This window comes from Dasypus novemcinctus, chromosome 11 (genome assembly GCF_030445035.2).
Source record: "Dasypus novemcinctus isolate mDasNov1 chromosome 11, mDasNov1.1.hap2, whole genome shotgun sequence".
NCBI lineage: Eukaryota > Metazoa > Chordata > Mammalia > Cingulata > Dasypodidae > Dasypus > Dasypus novemcinctus.
Window position 1 is genome coordinate 124697138 of NC_080683.1, and position 20568 is coordinate 124717705.

Sequence of the window (20568 nt, forward strand, 5' to 3'; positions counted from 1 at the left end):
CTTAGGTATCACCTGTCTCTATCTGCTTTAGTTCAAAAGTATCCCAATGTATTCAATTTTTAATTCTAAAATATATTATTTATATAATGATCACTGAAACGAAAAGCAATTTTAATCCATTTTTACTTTATTAGAGAAGTTGCGGTTTTACAGAACAATCATGCATAAAATACAGGATTCCCATATACCACCCTTCCACCAACGCCTTGCATTGGTATGCGACAGTAGTTACAATTGATGGTAGCACATTTTTATAATTTCACTATTAATTAAAGTCCATGGTTTAACTTAGGGTTCTGTTTACCTAGTGTAGTTCCATGGAGTTTTAAAAGTCTGTTCTGTTACCATATACCTAACATGTCCCCTTTCAATTATATTCAGACACATACACTTCAGTGCTGTTCACTGTGTTCACAATGTTGTGCCACCACCACCACCCATTTCCAAAACATCTCCAGCACTCCAAATAAGAACCCTATACATTTTAGGCTTTAACTTCCCAGTCCATATCCCCACCCTGTCCCCTGGTGTAGCAGTTTGATATAATTAATGAACTCCAAAAAGAAATATTGGATTATGTTTGTAATATGATCTGTACCTGGGTACGACTGAGCTATGATTAGGGTGTTGGTGGGTGGGGACTCACAGATAAAAGGCATGGCGAAGGACAGAGTTGAGGGCTTTTAATGTTGGAGTTTGGATTTTGGAGTTTGATGCTGAAGACTTAAGCTGAAGCCCTAGGAAGCCAGCATGCAAAGGAAAGAGAAGCCAGTCCCAGGAAGAAAGGAAACTTGAGCCCAGAAAAAAGCAAGCCCCAGGAACACAGGAACCCAGGAAGCCTGGAGCCTCGTAGACATCGGCAGCCATCTTGCTCCAAATAGACCTTGGTGAGGGAAGTAACTTATGCTTTATGGCCTGGTGTCTGTAAGCTCCTGCCCCAAACAAACATCCTTTATAAAAACCAACCCATTTCTGGTATTTTGCATCAGCACCCCTTTGGCTCACTAATACACCTGGTAAATAACATTCTAGATTCTGACTCTGAGTTTGCTTATTCCATTTGTTTCAAAACAGTCAGATCACACAATATTTGTCCTTCTGTATCTGGCTTATTTCACTCAAATTGATGTCTTCAAGGTTCATCCACGTGGTCACCTGTATCAGGACATCATTCCTCTTTAATGTTTCACGACAGAGACTAAAAGCATTTTAATGTACTTTAAAAACTTGAAACTCGCCACACACGCACACACGGAGTGCAGGCGGTTTGCCTCCGTTCCGACTTGCTGGGCTTGAGCAGCACAGCGTCCTTCCTGTCAGGGACTCTCCTCTACCCCAGCCCTGAGCCGCTGCCTCACCTCACCTAGTCACGCAGCGTCCGTCCTGCCCCCCCCCGCCTTGAAGCTCTCTCCTCCAGCCCGCCTTCTCCCATCCCTCTCTGTCCTTCAGCTCCCTGCCCCACCACGCCCCTGCACAAGCTCTTAGCGAAGTCCCCTCTCCTGGTCCAATGCATGGTCCATCCCTCTCGGTCCCTGCAGCATTTCAAGACAGCAGCCTCCCTCTGTCTGCTTCTGTAAGACCCTCCTCCTGGAAGGCCAGATTTCATGACCAGCCCCAGGGCTCGAGGTTAACACGTGGCTGCCAGTCCCAGGTATACTATTTACTACTAGTAAACAGTAATGAGAAAGCCTCTTCAGCAAGCTGTGCCTCTGTGTTTTCATTTGGAAAACAGGGATCATAACGCTACCTACCTCAGAGGACTGCGGGGGGGAATTCAGTAGAGGACACATTGAAAGGATTTAACACCGGACCTGCCACGTCGGTGTCCGACAGCAACGCTTCCGCAGGCTTCTCGTACATCTCTTCCCGTCTGAAGCTCTTTGGAAAACTGCACTGACTTGAGAAGCAGATTCCCTAAACCATGCTCGAGTTGTTTTAAAAATAGCTTTGTTCAGACCCAGGTGTTTCAAGACAAGAACACAGTAAATCTGCACATGGACTCAGGAAATTACAAAGATAAGACCACTGGTTTTTCCAGTAACTCACCAAGTTTACAAATTCTCACCAATTCCAGACCATGCTAACTTTGCCCTAAAATGGAAACTATTAGAATTCCCAAATCTTTCCCCTTTAGACTCTTCCCAAGTTTCTCTCGCTCTCAATTTGTATAAAATGTCTTATAAATGCAAATACAAGAGTTGACTTTAATTAGTTTCTTCTCATTGGCCCATTTCTATCTTTAGGATGTATGTTTAAATCTTGCTTCTCCCAGACAAAGTAGCAACTCTCCCGGTTTTCTCTTACCAGCCACTTCAGTTGGCACGCTTCTCGAGGGTCAGGAAAGGTCCTAGACCAGTGGCCATGGCAAGCCCTGGGCCCATCCTTTGCGATTACCCACCAGGGCCCTCTGGACTCAGGTGCTCAACCGTCTCTTAGCTGGCTTGTGGTTTTCCAGCTGAAGCACCAGGAAATGGTGAGATTTTTCTTAAAACCCTTTGCTGACACTAAGATACATTGTTCCTCTATTTTTGCAAAATTGGGGATTAATATTTAATCAGGTAAAATGTGTGAAGTAATTTAAAACATATATCAAAAATATGTACTGACGGTGGAATACCAGAAGATTTTTACTTTATTTGGGTCAAAAGTCCTCAGAGGAGAAACGAATGTGGATCAACCAGGTGGGGACCTGCCTACCATGTGGGAGGTCCCGGGTTCGGGTCCCAGTGTCTTCTAAAGAAGATGAGCAGACCTCACACCGGCCGCAATTAGCTAGATGCAGCACCCGTGGCAGAAGCCGTGTCCGTCGCAACGAGCAGATGCCTAAATGAGCAGATGCCTAAACGAGCAGATGCCACAAGCCAGTGGATGCTGCAGCCCACGGGTGCAGATGTGGCTCAGGCCATTGGGTACTCGCCTCCCGCATGGAGGTCCTGGTTCAGTTCTCAGTGCCTCCTGGAGAAGGTGAGCAAACAATGATCAGAGAGAGGAGAGAACCATCTGGGTGAGGAGGGGGGGATAATTAAATAAATAAATAAATCTTTGAAAACACTTGATTTTAAAAAAAGAATGAATTATATCCCCCCAAAAATAGAAAAAAAATCCTCAGAGAATCAGTGAAAAGCTATGTGTCATCCTCCTCAAAACACTTTTAAACGCCCCGTCCTGGGACACGCAGGTTATCATTATCCTGTATATTAGAAAAGCCTTAAGTGCCGTAGTCCATACTTACAGCCACAAGAGAAAGAGATGATATTTTCAGTAACATCTCAATTCAGTTTAGACATCCATCTTTTTAAAATTTTTCTTTTCTTTGCCCCTGAAAACAGGCAAGATGGATTTGGCACGGAACAATTAAAATTTTCTATCAAGTGTCAGCCATTTAAAAATAAAGATTTCCGTTAGCTGTGTAAAGTTTTCCTTATCAATAGCCTAACTTTTCAAGGTGCTGTCTTCTCCTGTGCAGAGAACAGTGACAGGGGTGCCTTAAACACTGCAGCGAAGCTTTCCTTGGGATCACAAGCAGCGCCGGCCCTGCTGCCCAGTGGTTCTGGCTTTCGCACACCGCAGGGCCGAGGCTGCTCAGCATCCCGCCTCCCCTTACACCAGCACCCGAGCTGCAAAGGGGTCAAGGAATCCGGTTTTACAGGGGCCTTTCTTAACTATCTCATCGTACAGAATAAATTCTTCTGGGAAATTCTGACACAAAACAAACCGATAGGGAACTATGATAAAACGTTCCTCAAACGTGCCGTGATAAAACGTTCCTCAAACGCGTCGTGATAAAACGTTCCTCAGACGAGCACGACGGAGGCTCTTACGACAGGCCGGATGAGAAGGGCATCGCTGGCCTCAGTCAAAACCGTCTACGCGGGCTTAGGGAGCACATAACTGTTAAAGAGTTCACAAAGAGCCAACGGCAGGATTTCTGTGGCTCACTTTTAACTGATTTTAATGATCTACACCAAAGAAATTTACTTACACCCAAGCAAGTTAAGCTTCTGACGCTTCCTCCCGGACGAAGCAGGGGCCCTGGATACGCGGGCACGTCGCAGGGAGAGCGCAGCCCACTTCCTTCACTAAACCTTTCTTTAAACAAAGGGGGACAGGGTTTTCGTTTTTAGGGAGGCGGGGCGGGCGCGGGGCGGGGAGGGCGCCAGGTCAGGAGAGCGCGCGCCGGCACGTAGCGGGGAGGGAGCGGCTCCCGGGGCGTCCGGGCCGCGGCGCGCGGCGAGCGCGGGAAACGCCGCCCCCTGGCGGACGCCGGCGCGCCTGCAGGGCTCGGGGGAGCGCGGGCTCTCGGCGTCTGCGGTGGGGAGGAGAGCGTGACAAATTCAAGGTCCCCTTATAATCCTCCTCAGAAAGCTCCAGCGAGCCAGAGCGAAGAGCCCGAGGCCCTGGAGGGCCCGCGACCCCGCCGAGCCTGCGCCCCGGAGGAGCCCGGCGAGGACGCGACTGGAGGGGCCCGTACCCCGCGGCCCCGGGCTGACTCGCCTGCTCTCTCCCAGCCTCCTGCACACGGGGAAAGGTCTCCCAGGAGAACCCCGAGGAGGCAGGCAGAGGGGAGAACCCAGACGAAGAGCGGTGCGGCGCGCGGCCTGAAGGAGCCCCCCGCGGGCACAAAGGCTTTGGAAGACGTGCATTTTTAAAATTCCTGATTTTTTAAAACATTTTTTTATTTTTTTTTATTTCTCTCTTCCCCCCCTCTCTGTCTGCTCTCTCTGTCCATTCGCTGTGTTCTTCTGTGACCGCTTCCATCCTTAGCAGCAGCACCGGGAATCTGTGTTTCTTTTTGTTGGGTCATCTTGCTGTGTCAGGTCTACGTGTGTGCGGTGCCACTCCTGGGCAGCTGCGCATGAACCAGCTCCCCACACGAGACAGGAGGCCCGGGGTTTGAACCGCCGACCTCCCATGTGGGCCACGCCGCTCTATCTGCTGAGGCCAACAGCATCTCGCATTCGAATCTGTTTTTTTTTTTAAAGATTTATTTATTTATTTAATTCCTCCCCCCCGCCCCTTCCCTGGTTGTCTGTTCTCTGTGTCTATTTGCTATGTCATGTTTCTTTGTCCACTTCTCTTGTCGTCAGCGGCATGGGAAATGTGGGCGGCGCCATTCCTCGGCAGGCTGCTCCCTCCTTCACGCTGGGCGGCTCTCCTTATGGGTGCACTCCTTGCGCGTGGGGCTCCCCCACGTGGGGGACACCCCTGTGTGGCACGGCACTCCTTGCGCGCATCAGCGCTGCGCATGGGCCAGCTCCACACGGGTCAAGGAGGCCCGGGGTTTGAACCGCGGACCTCCCATATGGTAGACGGACGCCCTAACCACTGGGCCAAAGTCTGTTTCCCCGAATCTGTTTTGATTCCGTTTTTTGCCCTCAGATGTCTTTGAGAAAACTGATGCTCCAAGAAGTTGTGCCTTCTCCGGGGCCCACGCTCCATGGGACCTGCGCGCCTGGAGGACTGGGCGACGGGGCAGAGCGGGGCCTGCGTGCTCGAGGGCGAGCTCATGGCCGTGACAGCTCCAGGCCAGCCAGCCGTGCGGTTCCTCCACCAGGGGTTTCCTGAGCACTCACTGTGTGCCGGCACCGATCCCTGTCGCCGCATTGGCCATGGCAACCAACGACCCCAAATCCTCGGGGGCACAGCAGATGGAAGGCGTCCTCCTGCCCCCGCTGGCGCTGACCGCACGTGAGGGCCAGCAGCCCTCCCCGGGCCTGGCATCAGCCAGAGCAATCACTGTCAGGAACAGCAGCCGGAAGTCTTGGCAGAGAGGAAGGGACAGGGCGAAGTGCAGGCAGTGGCACTCCTCACCGGCTCACATTTCTTTGGCCAAAAGCCACACGCCAAGGACATGCATCCTCAACGGGGGAAAGAACCCCCCTCCCAGGGAGAGGACGTGGATGTTATGAACGGCCAGGCTGCCACTGGCCACTTCCCCAGAGGCAAGGAGGAAGGCGCTTCTGGCCGCAAGGGGACGGAGGTGGGCCCCTGAGCGGTGGGACAGCAGCGCAGGGCCCCGTGGAGACCTGGGGGGCTGGGAGCGGTTCAGCTATAAACGAGGAGACAAAGGGAAGAGGTGACCAGGAGGTTTGCTCTTGCTGGTTATGGCTCTAAGCCCTTGGTCAGTACCGGCCACTGGGGCTGCTACATCCAAGGAAGACCACGTCTTAGCCGAATCCACCGAGAGGGGGGCCAGACTGCAACAGGCGGGAGGGGCCGTCAGAGCTGGGTGCACCCAGAAACCTCCGCGGAGAACCCCAACCAGAAGGGGGGCAGGCCGGCCAGCAAGGCACGCGTCACACCTGGGACCAAAACGCTGGCATTCGGCCACCCGCGTGCTCTTTCCGGCTCCGCGACACTGCCCCTCGAGGCGCAGGCTGCCTGCCCTCTGCTGACCGAAAGCCCCCCGGACCGTGGCCCACGGGTCCTGGAGGAAAGGCAGCACCTCCTGCACGCCCTCGGGGCGGCCACCGTGGACAGGCCCCGGAGGTGAAGACGCGTGTGGCCTCCTAGCCTGGCCCGGGGAACGCCGGGGCTGCGAGCTCCTGAGGAAGTCTGCTCCGCCAGCCGGCCATCCCCTGCTGGAAGTGTGTGGGGGACATAGGAAGAACCTGAAGAGGCTGGTTTTCATGTTATTGCCCCAAAGCCAGTGGCGTGACTGCAGCCACATTCACTATGGATCTGAATCACCGTCGATTTTACAGAAATCCCGCAAAAGCGAGAGGCGACGCCAAAACCTGGAGCAACGCCCTGCCTTAAAAGGTCTGGGACTGAGCCAGGAATGGGCACATTTAAAGGCGCTGGGACCCGATGTGCAGCCGTGTTGGGAATCACGGTGTGGCCACAAACCTGATGTGTCTCACCTGAGGGAAAGGAAAAGAAGCCGCTGGAGATGGCCTGGACGGCGGTGAGTCGCTGCCATCCCCGCCGCCCCGCGGCCCCGCCAGCCGGGGGTCCCACGCGCCCTCCTCACCAGCTGCCCATGCCCTCCCTGCCACGCAGCCATCCACAAGAGGCTGGGCACCTCCCGCCCTGGATGGCGCGGCTCTCCCCTCCTCGCTGGAATAAATGACCCTCCTATGAGGTCAAGGCGGGAGCATCCATTCCCCTGGGAGTCACATCAGACCAATGTTTTAGAAGCAGCGTTGCTGGTGTTTTTTCCATAATTACAGAAAGAAAATAAGTGAGTGAAACTCCCATTCTTCCTTAAAATAAGTGAGTAAAACTCCCATTTTTCCTTCACTACCAGGCTCGGAATTCCACCCCCCAGTAAGGCTGTCCCCAAGCCCCCCATGACATCACACCGGGAGGGCTCCTCCACACATAGCACCTGGACTGTGCACCTTCTGTTCCAGCCCTTCCTGCATCCCAAGTCTGTTTTTCCTTAGCTAGAACATAAGTCTGTTAAACTCAGGGGCTGTGAGGTTTTCATATTTTTATCTCAGCACCTGTCATAATTCCAGGTCTTGGCTAAAGGGACTGACTGAGTGAATCGATTTGTTAGGTGTTTTTCCCCTAGGATACAGGGAAGTGGAATGAGTCCTTGTACTCTGGCTAGTACCAGAATATTTCTAAAAGTACTAAACTGGGGTTCCAAGAAATTAATGCATTTTTTATTTCTATAAGAGCAGAATACCTAGAGGAGCTATTTTTTCAAGGGTGGTTTGGAATATGTCACTCTGTATTCCTCCCCCTTCACCAGGCGGACTCAGGAATGAGTTCTTCGTACGTCTCTCTGAGAAATAATAAAATTTCAACCACAATAAAAAGACATTATCAAGTGAAAAATTCAGATTCAAATATCAAACTAGATCAAGTAATTAAAGATGGAACTCCATGCAAAAAAAAGTACACAAAGCTCTGGTTGAAAGTAATTTTTTAAAATAAACTTTTACGGGTTCTCCTCCATTGCAGAGAATATATGAGCGATGGCAAAAAAAAATAATAAACATAAATAAGCCACTTAACAGCTGTTATAAAAAATATTTTTACTTCTATTTATAAAGGATGTTTATGTACAGTAACTCAATTCCACCTCATAACTATTCTGGCTTCGTAGGTGCTATAGCAATGTCTTGAACCAATAATTTCCGTACATCACTCAGATTTTTTTATCTCAGGATTCAACAGATGATATTTAGAATAGTTCTTAATCTGAGATCATGGAAATAAAATGCAACCCCCATATACAGTTTCCCTCTGTGTAGAAACCTAAGTTGTTCCATTTGTCACACTCATCAAATAGATTATTTTAGTGATTTCAATCAATGGGGTGAGTATAGGTAATTTATGGCAAGAGATAAATGATTGAATGTGTAACTAAATGGTAACGAGGAGAAAAATCTCCTATGCAGAAGAATTCCAAGGATGTATGTAGAAATCCTACCCTCAGAGAGGCAGGATGTAACTCCCTAGTCCGTAAGTGTGGGCTGAGAATAGTGGCTTCCTTTCAAGAGTATGAAATAAAGGAGTGGAATAAAGAGTAACCTCACAGTGGAGAAACCTGGCTAGCTGCTTCAGCCAGGTGATGGAATTCAACCCCAACAGAGGTCCGTCGTGTGACAGCAGGTGCCCCTGACTTCTGGTAAGAAAGGCACTTCACCTCTGTGGTCTTCCTCAGAAACGATTACCCTCGTCTATTCCTGGGAAAAACACCATAAAATCCCAACTGAGGAATGTACTACAAAATACGTGATGACCACCTCTCAAAACTGTCAAAGTCATTGGAAAGAACCCTCCTGGTAGAGAGTGGTCCGAGAGGCAAGGTGACTAAATGTAGCGTGGTCATGCAGACAGGACCCTGGAATAACAAGAAAAGATGTTAGGTAAAAACTAATAAAGCCTGAATAAGGATAGACTCTCACTAATAAGAGTGCATCAAAACAGTTTCATTAACTGTGACAAATGTACCATGCTAATGTAAAATTTAATAATGTAAATTGGGTGTGGAGTATACGGGAACTCTCTGTAGCTTCAGTACTTTTTTAGAAATCTGAAACGACTCTAAATAATCAGTTTATTTTTTACAGTACAATATAATCTGATATATGTAAAAAAGATCAGGAAATAAAACTCAGCTATGTTTAAAACATAAATGAAAAGAAGCAGGATAATATCCATAACCCGTAGGAAAACTAGTCAATAGAAACCACATTCAAATATTAGATACAATGGAACTAGAAAACAAAACTTTTAAGTAACTACGTGTTAAATATGGTCAAGAATTTAAAGAAAAACAAACTAAATGAGCAGAAAAGGAAAAAATGATATAAAATAGAACTGAATGGCTTTTCTAGAGATGAGAATTAGGAGCATTTAAGAACATTTCACTGGATTGAATTAACAGTAATTTAGACTCTACAGAAAACAGCCCTGATTCAAAAACATAGCAAAAGAAATTATCAGAATATAGCACAGAGAGAAAAGGACTAGAATAAAAAAGGACAGAGTCTCAGCCCTCTATAAGAAAATGTCAAACAGTCTAATACAAGTGCATTAGAGAGAAGGTCAACAAAAAAGATATTTAAAGAAATAATGTCCAGCAATTTTTGAAAATTGATGAAACTATAAACCCATGATCCAAGAAGCTCAACAAATCCCAAGGATAAACACAAAGAAAAATACATTAATGTAAACTGTAAAATTAGTGAAAACCAGGAAAAAGCAGAAAACCTGAAAAGTAGAAAAAAATAAAGAGTAATAAAGGTAAGATTTTCTAAAAACAGATACTATGCAAGCCCAAAGACAATAGAATAACACCTCTAAAAGTATTGAAAAAAAGTTTGTTGTTTCCAACAAAAATACCTATAAAAAGTGAAAATGAAATTGTCTTTTTCAGAAAAAAATTTAAAAGGTGATAATATTCATTGCTGAGAGCCAGTAATTCAAAATTTGTGCTAGAAGGAAACTTGGATATATGCCAAGAATGAAGAGTGCCAAGAATGTCATTTTATTGTAGAGTTTATAAAATATGTAGAATAAAATAATATGGCAACAACATTGTAGATGATGGGAGAAGGTAAAGGTAACTATACTGTGTAAGATTCTCATAGTGAATCAGTATATTAGGATGTTGTGATGAAAGATGAACATTGTAAACCCTGGAGCACCCACTAAAAAATAAAACAAAGAGACACACAAAATAGTGGAGATAAAATGTAATACTAAAAAGGACAATTAATTCAAAAGAAGTCAGTAAAAGAGAGAAAAAAGAAGAAGTCCTGTAGAAAGGATGGGACTAGTACTTCCAAATACACAACAAATACTATCTTGTAGCAGCTGATTGAGAAATCAGAATTTCATGGAATTCTCGAGGATTCCTAAAATCAAAATTCTTCTTAAAATGTTTCTATAATCTCTATATTATTGACTCATTTTTATGAATATATTAAAATTGCTTAATAAGTTAAATATTAATTTAATTGTATGTACAAAGAACTGTGCCATATGGTAAATATCCAAACCCTTGAAAACAAACATTGAGTAGCATTTGACTAATGCTAAAAGAAATGCACAGACTTACATGTCAAAAATACTACTTTAGAGACAATCAGCAAGATGGTGGCACAGTAAGAAGCTCCTGTAGTCAGCTCCTGCTCCAGGGCAGTTAGCAAACACTCAGAGCTCTCTGGAGCTGCTGAAGCACCTGTTTGGGGTTCCAGGAGACCAGAAGAGCACCCTGCAATGTCCTTGAAGGAGTAGAAGGAGGAGACTGCCTGTCTGCAAAGAAGACTCGTAAGCAGAGGCTCCACACCCCGGAGGCCGGTGCCCATCCTCCACTGGAGGCACAAGCGCCTCGGGAGCTATTCCATGGCTGGAACTGAAAGCTCCACTTCCCCAAAATGGGGGAGGAAGAGACGATTGGGCACCAATTTCAGCTACCAATGAGTAAATTCAGCGGGCTACAGTATAATCCTGAGAACAGTTCAAGTTTGAGCCTGTCCATGTCAGAAAGGCCGGGAGCCACCATCTTAGCTCTGTACCAGGCACAAGGGGAAGTGGGGCGAACTAAAAATCCCAGTGCTGGGGACCAGCTTCTTCCCATCCAGATCAAATGGCAGGTCTAGCCTGGGCCCCAGTGCCACCTCCAGCAGGGAGGAAGCTGCAGGCACCAACTTCAGCCTTTCCGGGAAATTACTGACCAAGCAGTGGAGGCTGGTGATCCTCCTACTCTGGTGGCACGAGCCATCCAGGAGCTGCTCTGTGACAGGAATTGGAAGCTCCATTTGCCAGAAACAGGGGAGAAGGAGATGGTTGGCTGCCAATTTTGGTTACTGATTAATAGACTCAGCTGCCTAACATATAAATATAACTCTAGGAACAGCTGGGGTGTGAACCTGTCCAAGTCAGAAAGAGACTGGTGGTCGCCATTTTGGCTCCACCCCCAGCCTGAGGGGAAGCCAGGACCGAAAATCACAGTGACAGTAGGAACCAATTTCTTTCACCCAGATCAGCCTGCAGCCCTAAGCTAGTCTTCAGCCCACCTCCAGCAAGGAGGAGACTGGCAAGTCCTTCACCAGCCTATCCAGGTAACTTCAGGTACCTTTGGCTCATACAAACTGAATAATAGGAAATCTACTGGGACAACTGCCGCCATCTTTGACCCGCACCACATAGATTGCTGCCCACACCTGCAGCTCCATCCCCACCCCAGGCAGGGAAGAAAGGGGCATGAAGCTTCATCAGTCTCTCTGAGCAACTACAGTCTAGGCCTGCATGACTTGGATTATTCCACGCTGCTGTGACTCTGTTCCCACCCCTGGTAAAGGAGAAAGTTGGGAGAAGCTTCATCTGTCCCTCAGGCAATGAGTACAGCTTGAGCCTCCACAGCTTATAGCACCAATGACATCCTTGGCACCTACTGCACAACCAGCAAAGGAGAAAGGGCAGGAAGCCCTAAACTAAACAGAAAAACTGCACCTAGATTAGACCAAATACCACTGATTATACACTTTGGGTGGATTTATGCTTTCTTAATATGTATTAATAAAATCGATTTGTTTAAGAAAATGAAGTCAAAGAAGACCTAAATAAATGGAAGGGCATCCTATGCTCATGGATTAGAAGACTAAAAAATATTTTTCTTTCTTAGAAAAAATATTATTCTTTGTGATCTTCAAATTGCACCATCTTGAACATACTTCAGGCCAGCTCCTATAGTCTTTTGACATGAACTGTTGAGAGTTTTCTTGCTTGTTTCTTGAGCAATAAGTTGTCCCAGGCTCATTAGGCACATCTCCTATCCCATATCAGGCATCAATCTTTCTTCAAGAAGCTCTGATTCCTTTTAATTAGATTAAATAGATAATTTATCACCCAAAATGGGACACTTTTGAAAATTAAGTGGGACACTATTCACAAGTATGCTGAGACAACAGAAAGAAAAGCACCACTCTGATGAGCCAACATGAACTATGGTCATCTTACTGTGTTGGGAAATGATCTTTAGAAACTACAGTCTGAGCACTCAGTGCTTCTGGGTATTATTGCTTATAGGTAATTTAAGTAAACAAAGCTAGAAAGTAGGTATTTCAAAACAACTATATATTTTAAGAGGTAAAAATTCTAAGTTCATAATATTTCAATTCAAACTGACCAGGGGTTTTATTTAACTTCTTCAGTTTTATACATAAATCTATTTTCTTTTACAGAAAATCTTGGCTCCTAACCACATTGACATTTTTTTCTTGCTTATCCTGTAATATAAGTGTTGTAGTTTCAGAATCATAACACTGCTATTTCTCCTAAAAGTAAAAATATTTATTGACATTTAGGAGTTCTTTTTGTTTCTTTACATGATGCAAAATACTTACATGGTGACAAAATCAAGACTAAATATCAGAAGTGAAATCAATAGTTGCTGTCTATGTTCCTGTCTCCCAATATTTCTGCAAAAAACAATACAGGTAAACAAGAAGAAAAAATAAAACAATACAAAATGCATATATTCAGCATAAATTGAATACAGAGAATGCACATTCTTCAAATGTCTGTAAAAAAATTTTTTTTTCAGAAAAAAAGTCACCAAACTGCAGCAAACAATCACTTATGCTACTCCTTGGCTGCAGTGCTTCACAGTGAGCAAAGGAAATCCAAGAAAAACTGCAGAAAGGAAAAAAATGGATGATCTGTATCCAAAAAGACAAAGTACACAAAATGAAAACATTTTTTAAAGTTTCCTGGTAGATCAGAGCACACAATATCGGGAAGGAACTTAAAAGTAAGCATGATTTGAACTGCATAGCTTCTGGGTTAAGAAAAAAGATAAAGGAAAGGGATTGGGTATTGGGAGGAAAAAAAGAATTAAAAAGGGATAACTGAGGGTCCCACCTGAGAAATAAAGATCATTAGTAAAGATAACTATATAGGTAAATATTAGAAACACTATAGTGTAGGTTTATTTATAAGCCTTTTCATCTTCTGGATAATTTAAAATGTAAATGCATAAAACAAAAATTATAAAAACCATGGTGATGGTCTTTATAATACATAAAGGTGTAATTTGTGTGATGACAGCACAAAGGAGGGGAGAGGGATTGGAGCAACTTACAAGACATGCAGGGAGGAAAAACATAATGAGAGGCACAACAAAGCAGGGAGTGAAGGTGGCTCAAGTGATTAGGCAACTCCCTCCCACATCAGAGGTCCTGGGTTCGGCTCCCAGTGCCTCTTAAAGAAACAAAGAAGACAAACAGACACAGCAAGTACAAATAACAAGGGGATGGGAAGAAATAAAATCTTCAAAAAAATGTTACACTAGAAAATATGTATTTCACAAAAGAAGGCAGTAATGGAAGAAGAGAGGGAAATATAGGGAATAGAGAAAACAAATAGTAAAATAGCAGACATAAATCTAACTATCAGTTACATAAAATGTAAATGGAGTAAATACTCCAATTGAAAGGCAGAGACTGGCATAATAGAATTTTTTTTTAAAAAGATCCAACTATAAGCTGTCCATAAAAGGTACACTGTAGATTCAAAGACACAAATAGGTTGAAAAGCAAAAGTATAGAAAAAATTGTTCAATGTAAACAGTCACTAAAAGAGAGCTGTAGTTGCTATACTACTATCAGACAAAATAGACTCTAAGATAAAAATTGTACTAGAGACAAAAAATGATATTTTATAAGGGTCAATTCATCAGAAAGACATAATAATTATAAACATATGAACAGAGCCACAACAGTACATGGAACAAAAAAGAGACATAATTGAACATAGAAATAGACAATTCCACAGTAATGGTGTTGGGGATTGAATCAGGCCCCTATAAATACATGTTCAAGCATGAATGTGCATTCCTATGGGTGTGAACTCATTTGTAAATAGGACCTTCAAAGACGGTTTTATTAGTGAGGGTGTGGGCTCATGTGTGAATAGGATCTTTGAAGATCCTATTTAGATGAGGCCACATGGAGTTGTCTAAAGTCCTTAGGAGCAAAGGAAATTTGGACACAGAAGTCAGTGCAAATCAGAAGAACAGACACAAAGGAGTGAGAAATGACCACGTGATGGAGGACTGCAGGGACCGCGTGATGGAGGACTGCAGGGACCGCGTGACGGAGGACTGCAGGGACCGCGTGATGGAGGACTGCAGGGGCCGTGTGATGGAGGACTGCAGGGACCGCGTGATGGAGGACTGCAGGGACCGCGTGATGGAGGACTGCAGGGACCGCGTGATGGAGGACTGCAGGGGCCGCGTGATGGAGGACTGCAGGGACCGCGTGATGGAGGACTGCAGGGACCGCGTGATGGAGGACTGCAGGGACCGCGTGATGGAGGACTGCAGGGGCCGTGTGATGGAGGACTGCAGGGACCGCGTGATGGAGGACTGCAGGGACCGCGTGATGGAGGACTGCAGGGACCGCGTGATGGAGGACTGCAGGGACCGCGTGATGGAGGACTGTAGGGACCATGTGATGGAGGATTGCAGGGACCGCGTGATTGAGGACTGCAGGGACCGCGTGATGGAGGACTGCAGGGACCGCGTGACTGAGGACTGCAGGGACCGCGTGATGGAGGACTGCAGGGACCGTGTGATGGAGGACTGCAGGGATGCTGCAGACTGGGAAAAGCAAGTCCTGCCAGTACCTTGGTGTTGGACTTCAAGCCTCCAAAACCATGAGATAATATGTTCCTGTTCCTTAGGCCAGTCCACCGTGTGGTTATTATAATAGCAGCCCTGGCAGACTAAGATGGTGAGATATGCAATATCTCATATACAATAATGGAAAGACAACCAGACTGAATACTGAAAAGAAACAGAAAACTTGAACAGCACTATAAATAAACTAGGTGTGATAGACATCTATAGAATGCTCTACCCAACAAAAGCAGAACACATTCTTCTCAAGTGCATATGGAACATCTTTTAGGACAGACTATACATTAGGCCATAAAACAAGCCTCAATGCATTTTAGGTTAAAATCATAAAAAGTATGTTTTCAGACCACTGTGGAAAAAAATTAGAAATCCATCAAAGAGGAATTTTCTAGTTTGCCTGTTTATTATTATTATTATTGAAATATTGAAAATTCTCTAATAATGATTAAAGTGATGAACACACAACTATGTGATTATAAAAATACCATTGACTGTACACTTTGGATGACTGCATGCTTTATTAATATGTATCAATAAAATTGATTTGTTTAAAAAAAGGGAATCAATCAGAGAAGTAAATTTGGGAAATGCACAAATATGTCAGAATTTAAAAAGCGTATTTCCAAATAACCAGTAGGTCAAAGAAGAAAAGCACAAGGAAATTTAAAAATATTTGAGATATATCCAATGTTATCATGTGTCCCAGTTTCATTTCTTCTTACTGCAGCATAGTATTCCAACATATGTATATACCACATACTGCTTATCCAATCTTTGGTTGACGGACTTTTGGGTTGTTTCCATCTTTTGGCAATTGTGAATAATGCCGCTATGAACATAAGTGTACAGATGTCTGTTCATGTCACAGTTTTCAGTTCTTCTGGATATATTCCCAGTAGAGGAATTGCTGGATCATATGGCAGTTCTAAAATTAGTTTCTTGAGAAACAGCCAAACTGTCTTCCACAGAGGTTGCACCATTTTACAATCCCACCAATAGTGAAGGAGTGCTCCTATTTCTGCACATCCTCTCCAGCACTTACTGTTTTCTGTTTTTCTTTTAAATAATGACCATTCCATGTGGTGTGAAATGATATCTCATTGTCGTTTTTATTTGCATTTCCCTAATAGCTAGTGATATGAATCTTGAAGACATTATGCTAAGTGAGGTAAGCCAGACGCAAAAGGACAACTATTGCATTGTCACATTTTTATGAACTAAATATGAAGAGTAAACAAATGAAGTTAAAAACCTAGAGTATAGGTTATTAGGAGATAAGAGGAGGGCTAAGAAAGACTATTGATGCTCAATGTATGTAGATTTTAATTAACTTTACTGTAAAAGTGTGGAAATGTATAGAGCTGATGGTAACACATTATAATGAGTATCAGCTGACTTATAAATGGGAATGTGGCTGGAAAGTAGTCTAGGTATGTAAATGTCAATTGAAAGAAAGCTAGAGGATAATCTAGGGACTAAATAACACAGTGAACCCAGAGGTGGATGAGAATTGTGGTTGATGATACAAATGCAAGAGTGTTCTGTGAGCCAGAGCAGATGTATGTCATTATTGCAGAGTGGCGGGAATTTGGAGAAGCATGGGAAAATACAACTGCAGTGACCTATGGACTGTGGATAACAGCAATACTGTAATATTCATGCATCTATGCCAAAGATGTACTGTGTTGATAACGGGGGTATAAGGGGAAAGTGTGCCAAATGCACACTATGTACCATGGTTGGTGGTAACAGTCTGATGATACTACCTCATAATCTGTAACAAATGTTCCACTATGATGCGGTATGTGATGAAAGGTTGTTGTGTGGGAATTCTACACATGCGCATGATTGTTTTTTAAGTTCACAACTTCTGTAATAATATATTTTTAAAAATAATAATAGGGTTGTTTGGGGGAAATACACCAAATGTAAGATATGGACTATAGTTATTAGTAAGATTTTGACGATATTCTTTCATAATTTGTAACAATGTCTCACAACAATGCAAGGTTTCGGTGGTGGGTTGCTGTATGGGACTCCTGTATGAGGATATGATGATATGCATGTTTGTTTTGTAAGTTCAAAATTTTTACTATACACTTAATTGTTCATGTTTGTTCATGTGTGAATTTACTTCAATAAAATTTTAAAAATTTTAAGTGAAAAAAAAATACTTTGAGATAAGTGAAAACTAAAATACAATATACCAAAACATACGGGATGCAGCTAGGGCAATATTTAGAAGGAAATTTACAGTTGTAAATACCTATATTAGAAATGATTAAGCAAAGCAAATCAAGAACCTAGCTTTCCACCTTAAGAAACTAGGAAAGTAAGAGCACACTAAACTAAAGCAAGCAGAAGGAAAGATACTGTAAAGATGAGAGCACAAATAAATAAGAGTATAGAAAAATAGAGAAAATCAATATAACTAGAAGTTGGTTCTCAGACCAGAGCAACAATTTTTGCAAATCTTTAGCTAGATTGACCAAGAAAAAAGAGATGACTCAAATTATTAAAATCAGGAAAGAAAGAAGAGAATTACTGTTGATCTTACAGAAATAAAACTATTATAAGGGTATATAGTATATATTATACTATTATATGACCAGTTGTATGTCAACAAATTTGATAACTTGCTAAAATGGAACATTTCCTAAAGACACAACCGACCCTAATACCTGAATAAGCTTATAACCAGTAAAAGGATTAAATTCGTTATCAAAACCATCCCAGGTGGTTTCGCTCAAATTTCCACCAAATCTTTACAGAAGATTAAATACCAATCCTTCACAAACGATTCTAAATCATAAAACACTTCTCAATTCATTTTACGAGAAGCTTATTACCTTAATATCAAAACCAGTCAAAGACATCACAAGAAAATTACAGACCAATATCCTTTACCAATATAAATACAAAATATTTAGCAAAATACTAGCAAACTGAATCCAACAATATATAAAAAAGAATTATACACTGTGACCAACTGCAACTTATCCTAAGATGCAAAGTTGTTTAACATATGAAAATTAATGAATATCCAATATTAATCAAATAAAGGATAAAACCACATGATTATCTCAATAGATGCAGAAAATCTTTTGACAAAATTCAGTAAATTTTCATGATATACATATCTAATGAACTAGGAATTGAAGGGAATGTCCTCAACCTGATAAAGGACAGCTACGAAAAACACGTAGCTAACATCATATTTAATGGTTAAAAAAAACACAACTTAATGCCTTCTCCCCAAGTTTAGAAACAAAATAAGGATGTTCCTTCTCACCATTTCTATTTAACATCATACTACAGGTTATTTGCTAGGGCAAATAAGTAAGAATAAGGAATAAAAGGCGTCCAGTTGGAAAAAGTAAAATGGTCTTTATTCATAGATGACATGATCTTGTATATAGAAAATCCTAAGTAACACAATAAAAGTTATTTGAACTAATAAACAAGTTTGGTGAGGTTGCAGAATACAAGATCAATACACCAAAATTAATTGTATGTCTATAGACCAGCAATGAACACTATAAAATAAAATAAAGATAATAATTTTATTTCTACTGACATAAAATACTTATGAGTAAATTACCCAAAAAACGTACAAGATTTGTATACTGAAAAGTACAAAATATTGTTGAAAGAAATTAAAAATGACCTAAATAAATAGAAAGACACCCATGTTTATGGATCAGAAGACAACATTGTTCAGATGGCAATACTTACTCTCCAAACTGATCTACACATGCACTGCAATTCCAGTCAAAATCTCAGGTTTTATTTGTGAAAATTGAAAAACTTATCCCAAAATTCATATGCAAGTGAAAGGGACCCAGAATATCCAAAACATTCTTCAAATAGTAGAACAAATTTAGAGAACTCACACTTTCCATTTTCAAAACTTACTACTGAGCTGCAGTACTCACATCAATATAGATATCAAAGGATTTGGATTGAACATCTGGAAATAAACCCTTACATCTATGATTAAATGGCCACACAAAAATTAGCTCAAAATGGACATAAATGTAGGAATTAAAACTAGAAAACTTTTAAAAGAAAATGTACATATAAATCTTTGACTTTGGATTAGGCAACACTTTTTCAGATATGACACTAAAAGTGTAAGTGGCAAAAGAAAAATAGGTAAGTAGGACTTCATCAAATTTAAAACTTTTGTGCTTTACAGTATACCATCGAGGATATCATGAAAACACAACCAACAGAACTGGAGAAAAATTTGCCATGATATGTCTGAAAATATACACCTAGAATATAAAAAGCATGCTTACAACTCAACAATTAAAAGACAACCCAATTTAAAAAGTGGGCAAAGGCTTTGAATAGACATTTCTCCAAAGTAGACATAGAAATGGCCAGTAAACGTGTGAAAAGAAGCTAAACATCATTGGTGATCAAAGACATAAAAATCAAAACCATAGTAAGATACCACTTCACATCCACTTGGATGGCTAAAACCAAAATATCAGGCAATAACAAGTGTTGACAAGGATGCAGAGAAATTGGAACCCTCATACATTGCTAGTGAGATGTACAATGGTACAGACGCTTTGGAATACAGTTTGGCAGTTCCTCAAACTATTAAACATAGAGATACCAGTTTCACTTCTGGGTAGGGAACCATGAGAACTGAAAACATATGTCCACACAAAACTGTACATCAATATTTATTTATGGCAACATTACTCATAAAAGCCGAATATGAAGACAACCTAAATGCCCATTAACTGATGAATGGATAAACAACATGTGGTCTGCCCACACAAGGAAAAACTATTCAGCCGTGAACAGAACAAGAGCTGCAGATGCTACAACTTGGGTGCACCTTGAGACATCTTCAGTGAAGAAGCCAGTCATATAAAGTCACATACTGTACGATTCCATTTGTGTGAAATACCCAAATCCACAGATACTGAAAGTAGATCAGTGTTTCCCAGAGGCTGGAAGAAGGGAGCAATGGGGAATAACTGCTAACAAATATGGTATTTCTTTTTATGGTCATGAAGATGTTTGTAAAACGGTTATATAACAGTTGCACAACTCCATGTACGTCTTTAAACAAAAAAATTGTGCAGTTTAAAAGGACAAATGACTGCATGTGAATTATAATACAATAAAGTTGTTACTAAAAAATGAATAGCACACTCAGATAAAGATTTTGACAAAATGACCAGAATTTTAAAATTCATTTTTGAGTGCATTAATATCAATCTAGAATCAATGAAAAGACATCAATGAGTATTTATTGTTTTCATGTAATTAATTCTACATGAGGTAATTTAAGCCTAAAGGATTATACTTTGGAATCAGTTTTAGAGACAAATACATGAGCTGATATTTCTTTGAGGAGAAAAATGTATAATTTGGCCTTTCAGGCTCTGTGCCACATTTCAGAGAGAGCAAACCTCAATAGCACCAGATTAAACCTTTAT

The 20568-nt window shown here is 42.4% G+C and overlaps 1 protein-coding gene and 1 long non-coding RNA gene across 2 annotated transcripts in view; both read right to left on the reverse strand.

Annotated features, from left to right (window-relative positions):
- The window catches only part of EPM2A (EPM2A glucan phosphatase, laforin), a 126391-nt gene that overhangs the window by 74604 nt on the left and 31219 nt on the right, over nt 1-20568 (reverse strand).
- On the reverse strand, nt 106-4179 carry LOC131280477 (uncharacterized). The gene is made up of 2 exons (XR_009188093.1): nt 3983-4179; nt 106-2955 (listed from the first exon to the last, which is right to left on the reverse strand). It is a non-coding gene; the product is annotated as an uncharacterized lncRNA (long non-coding RNA).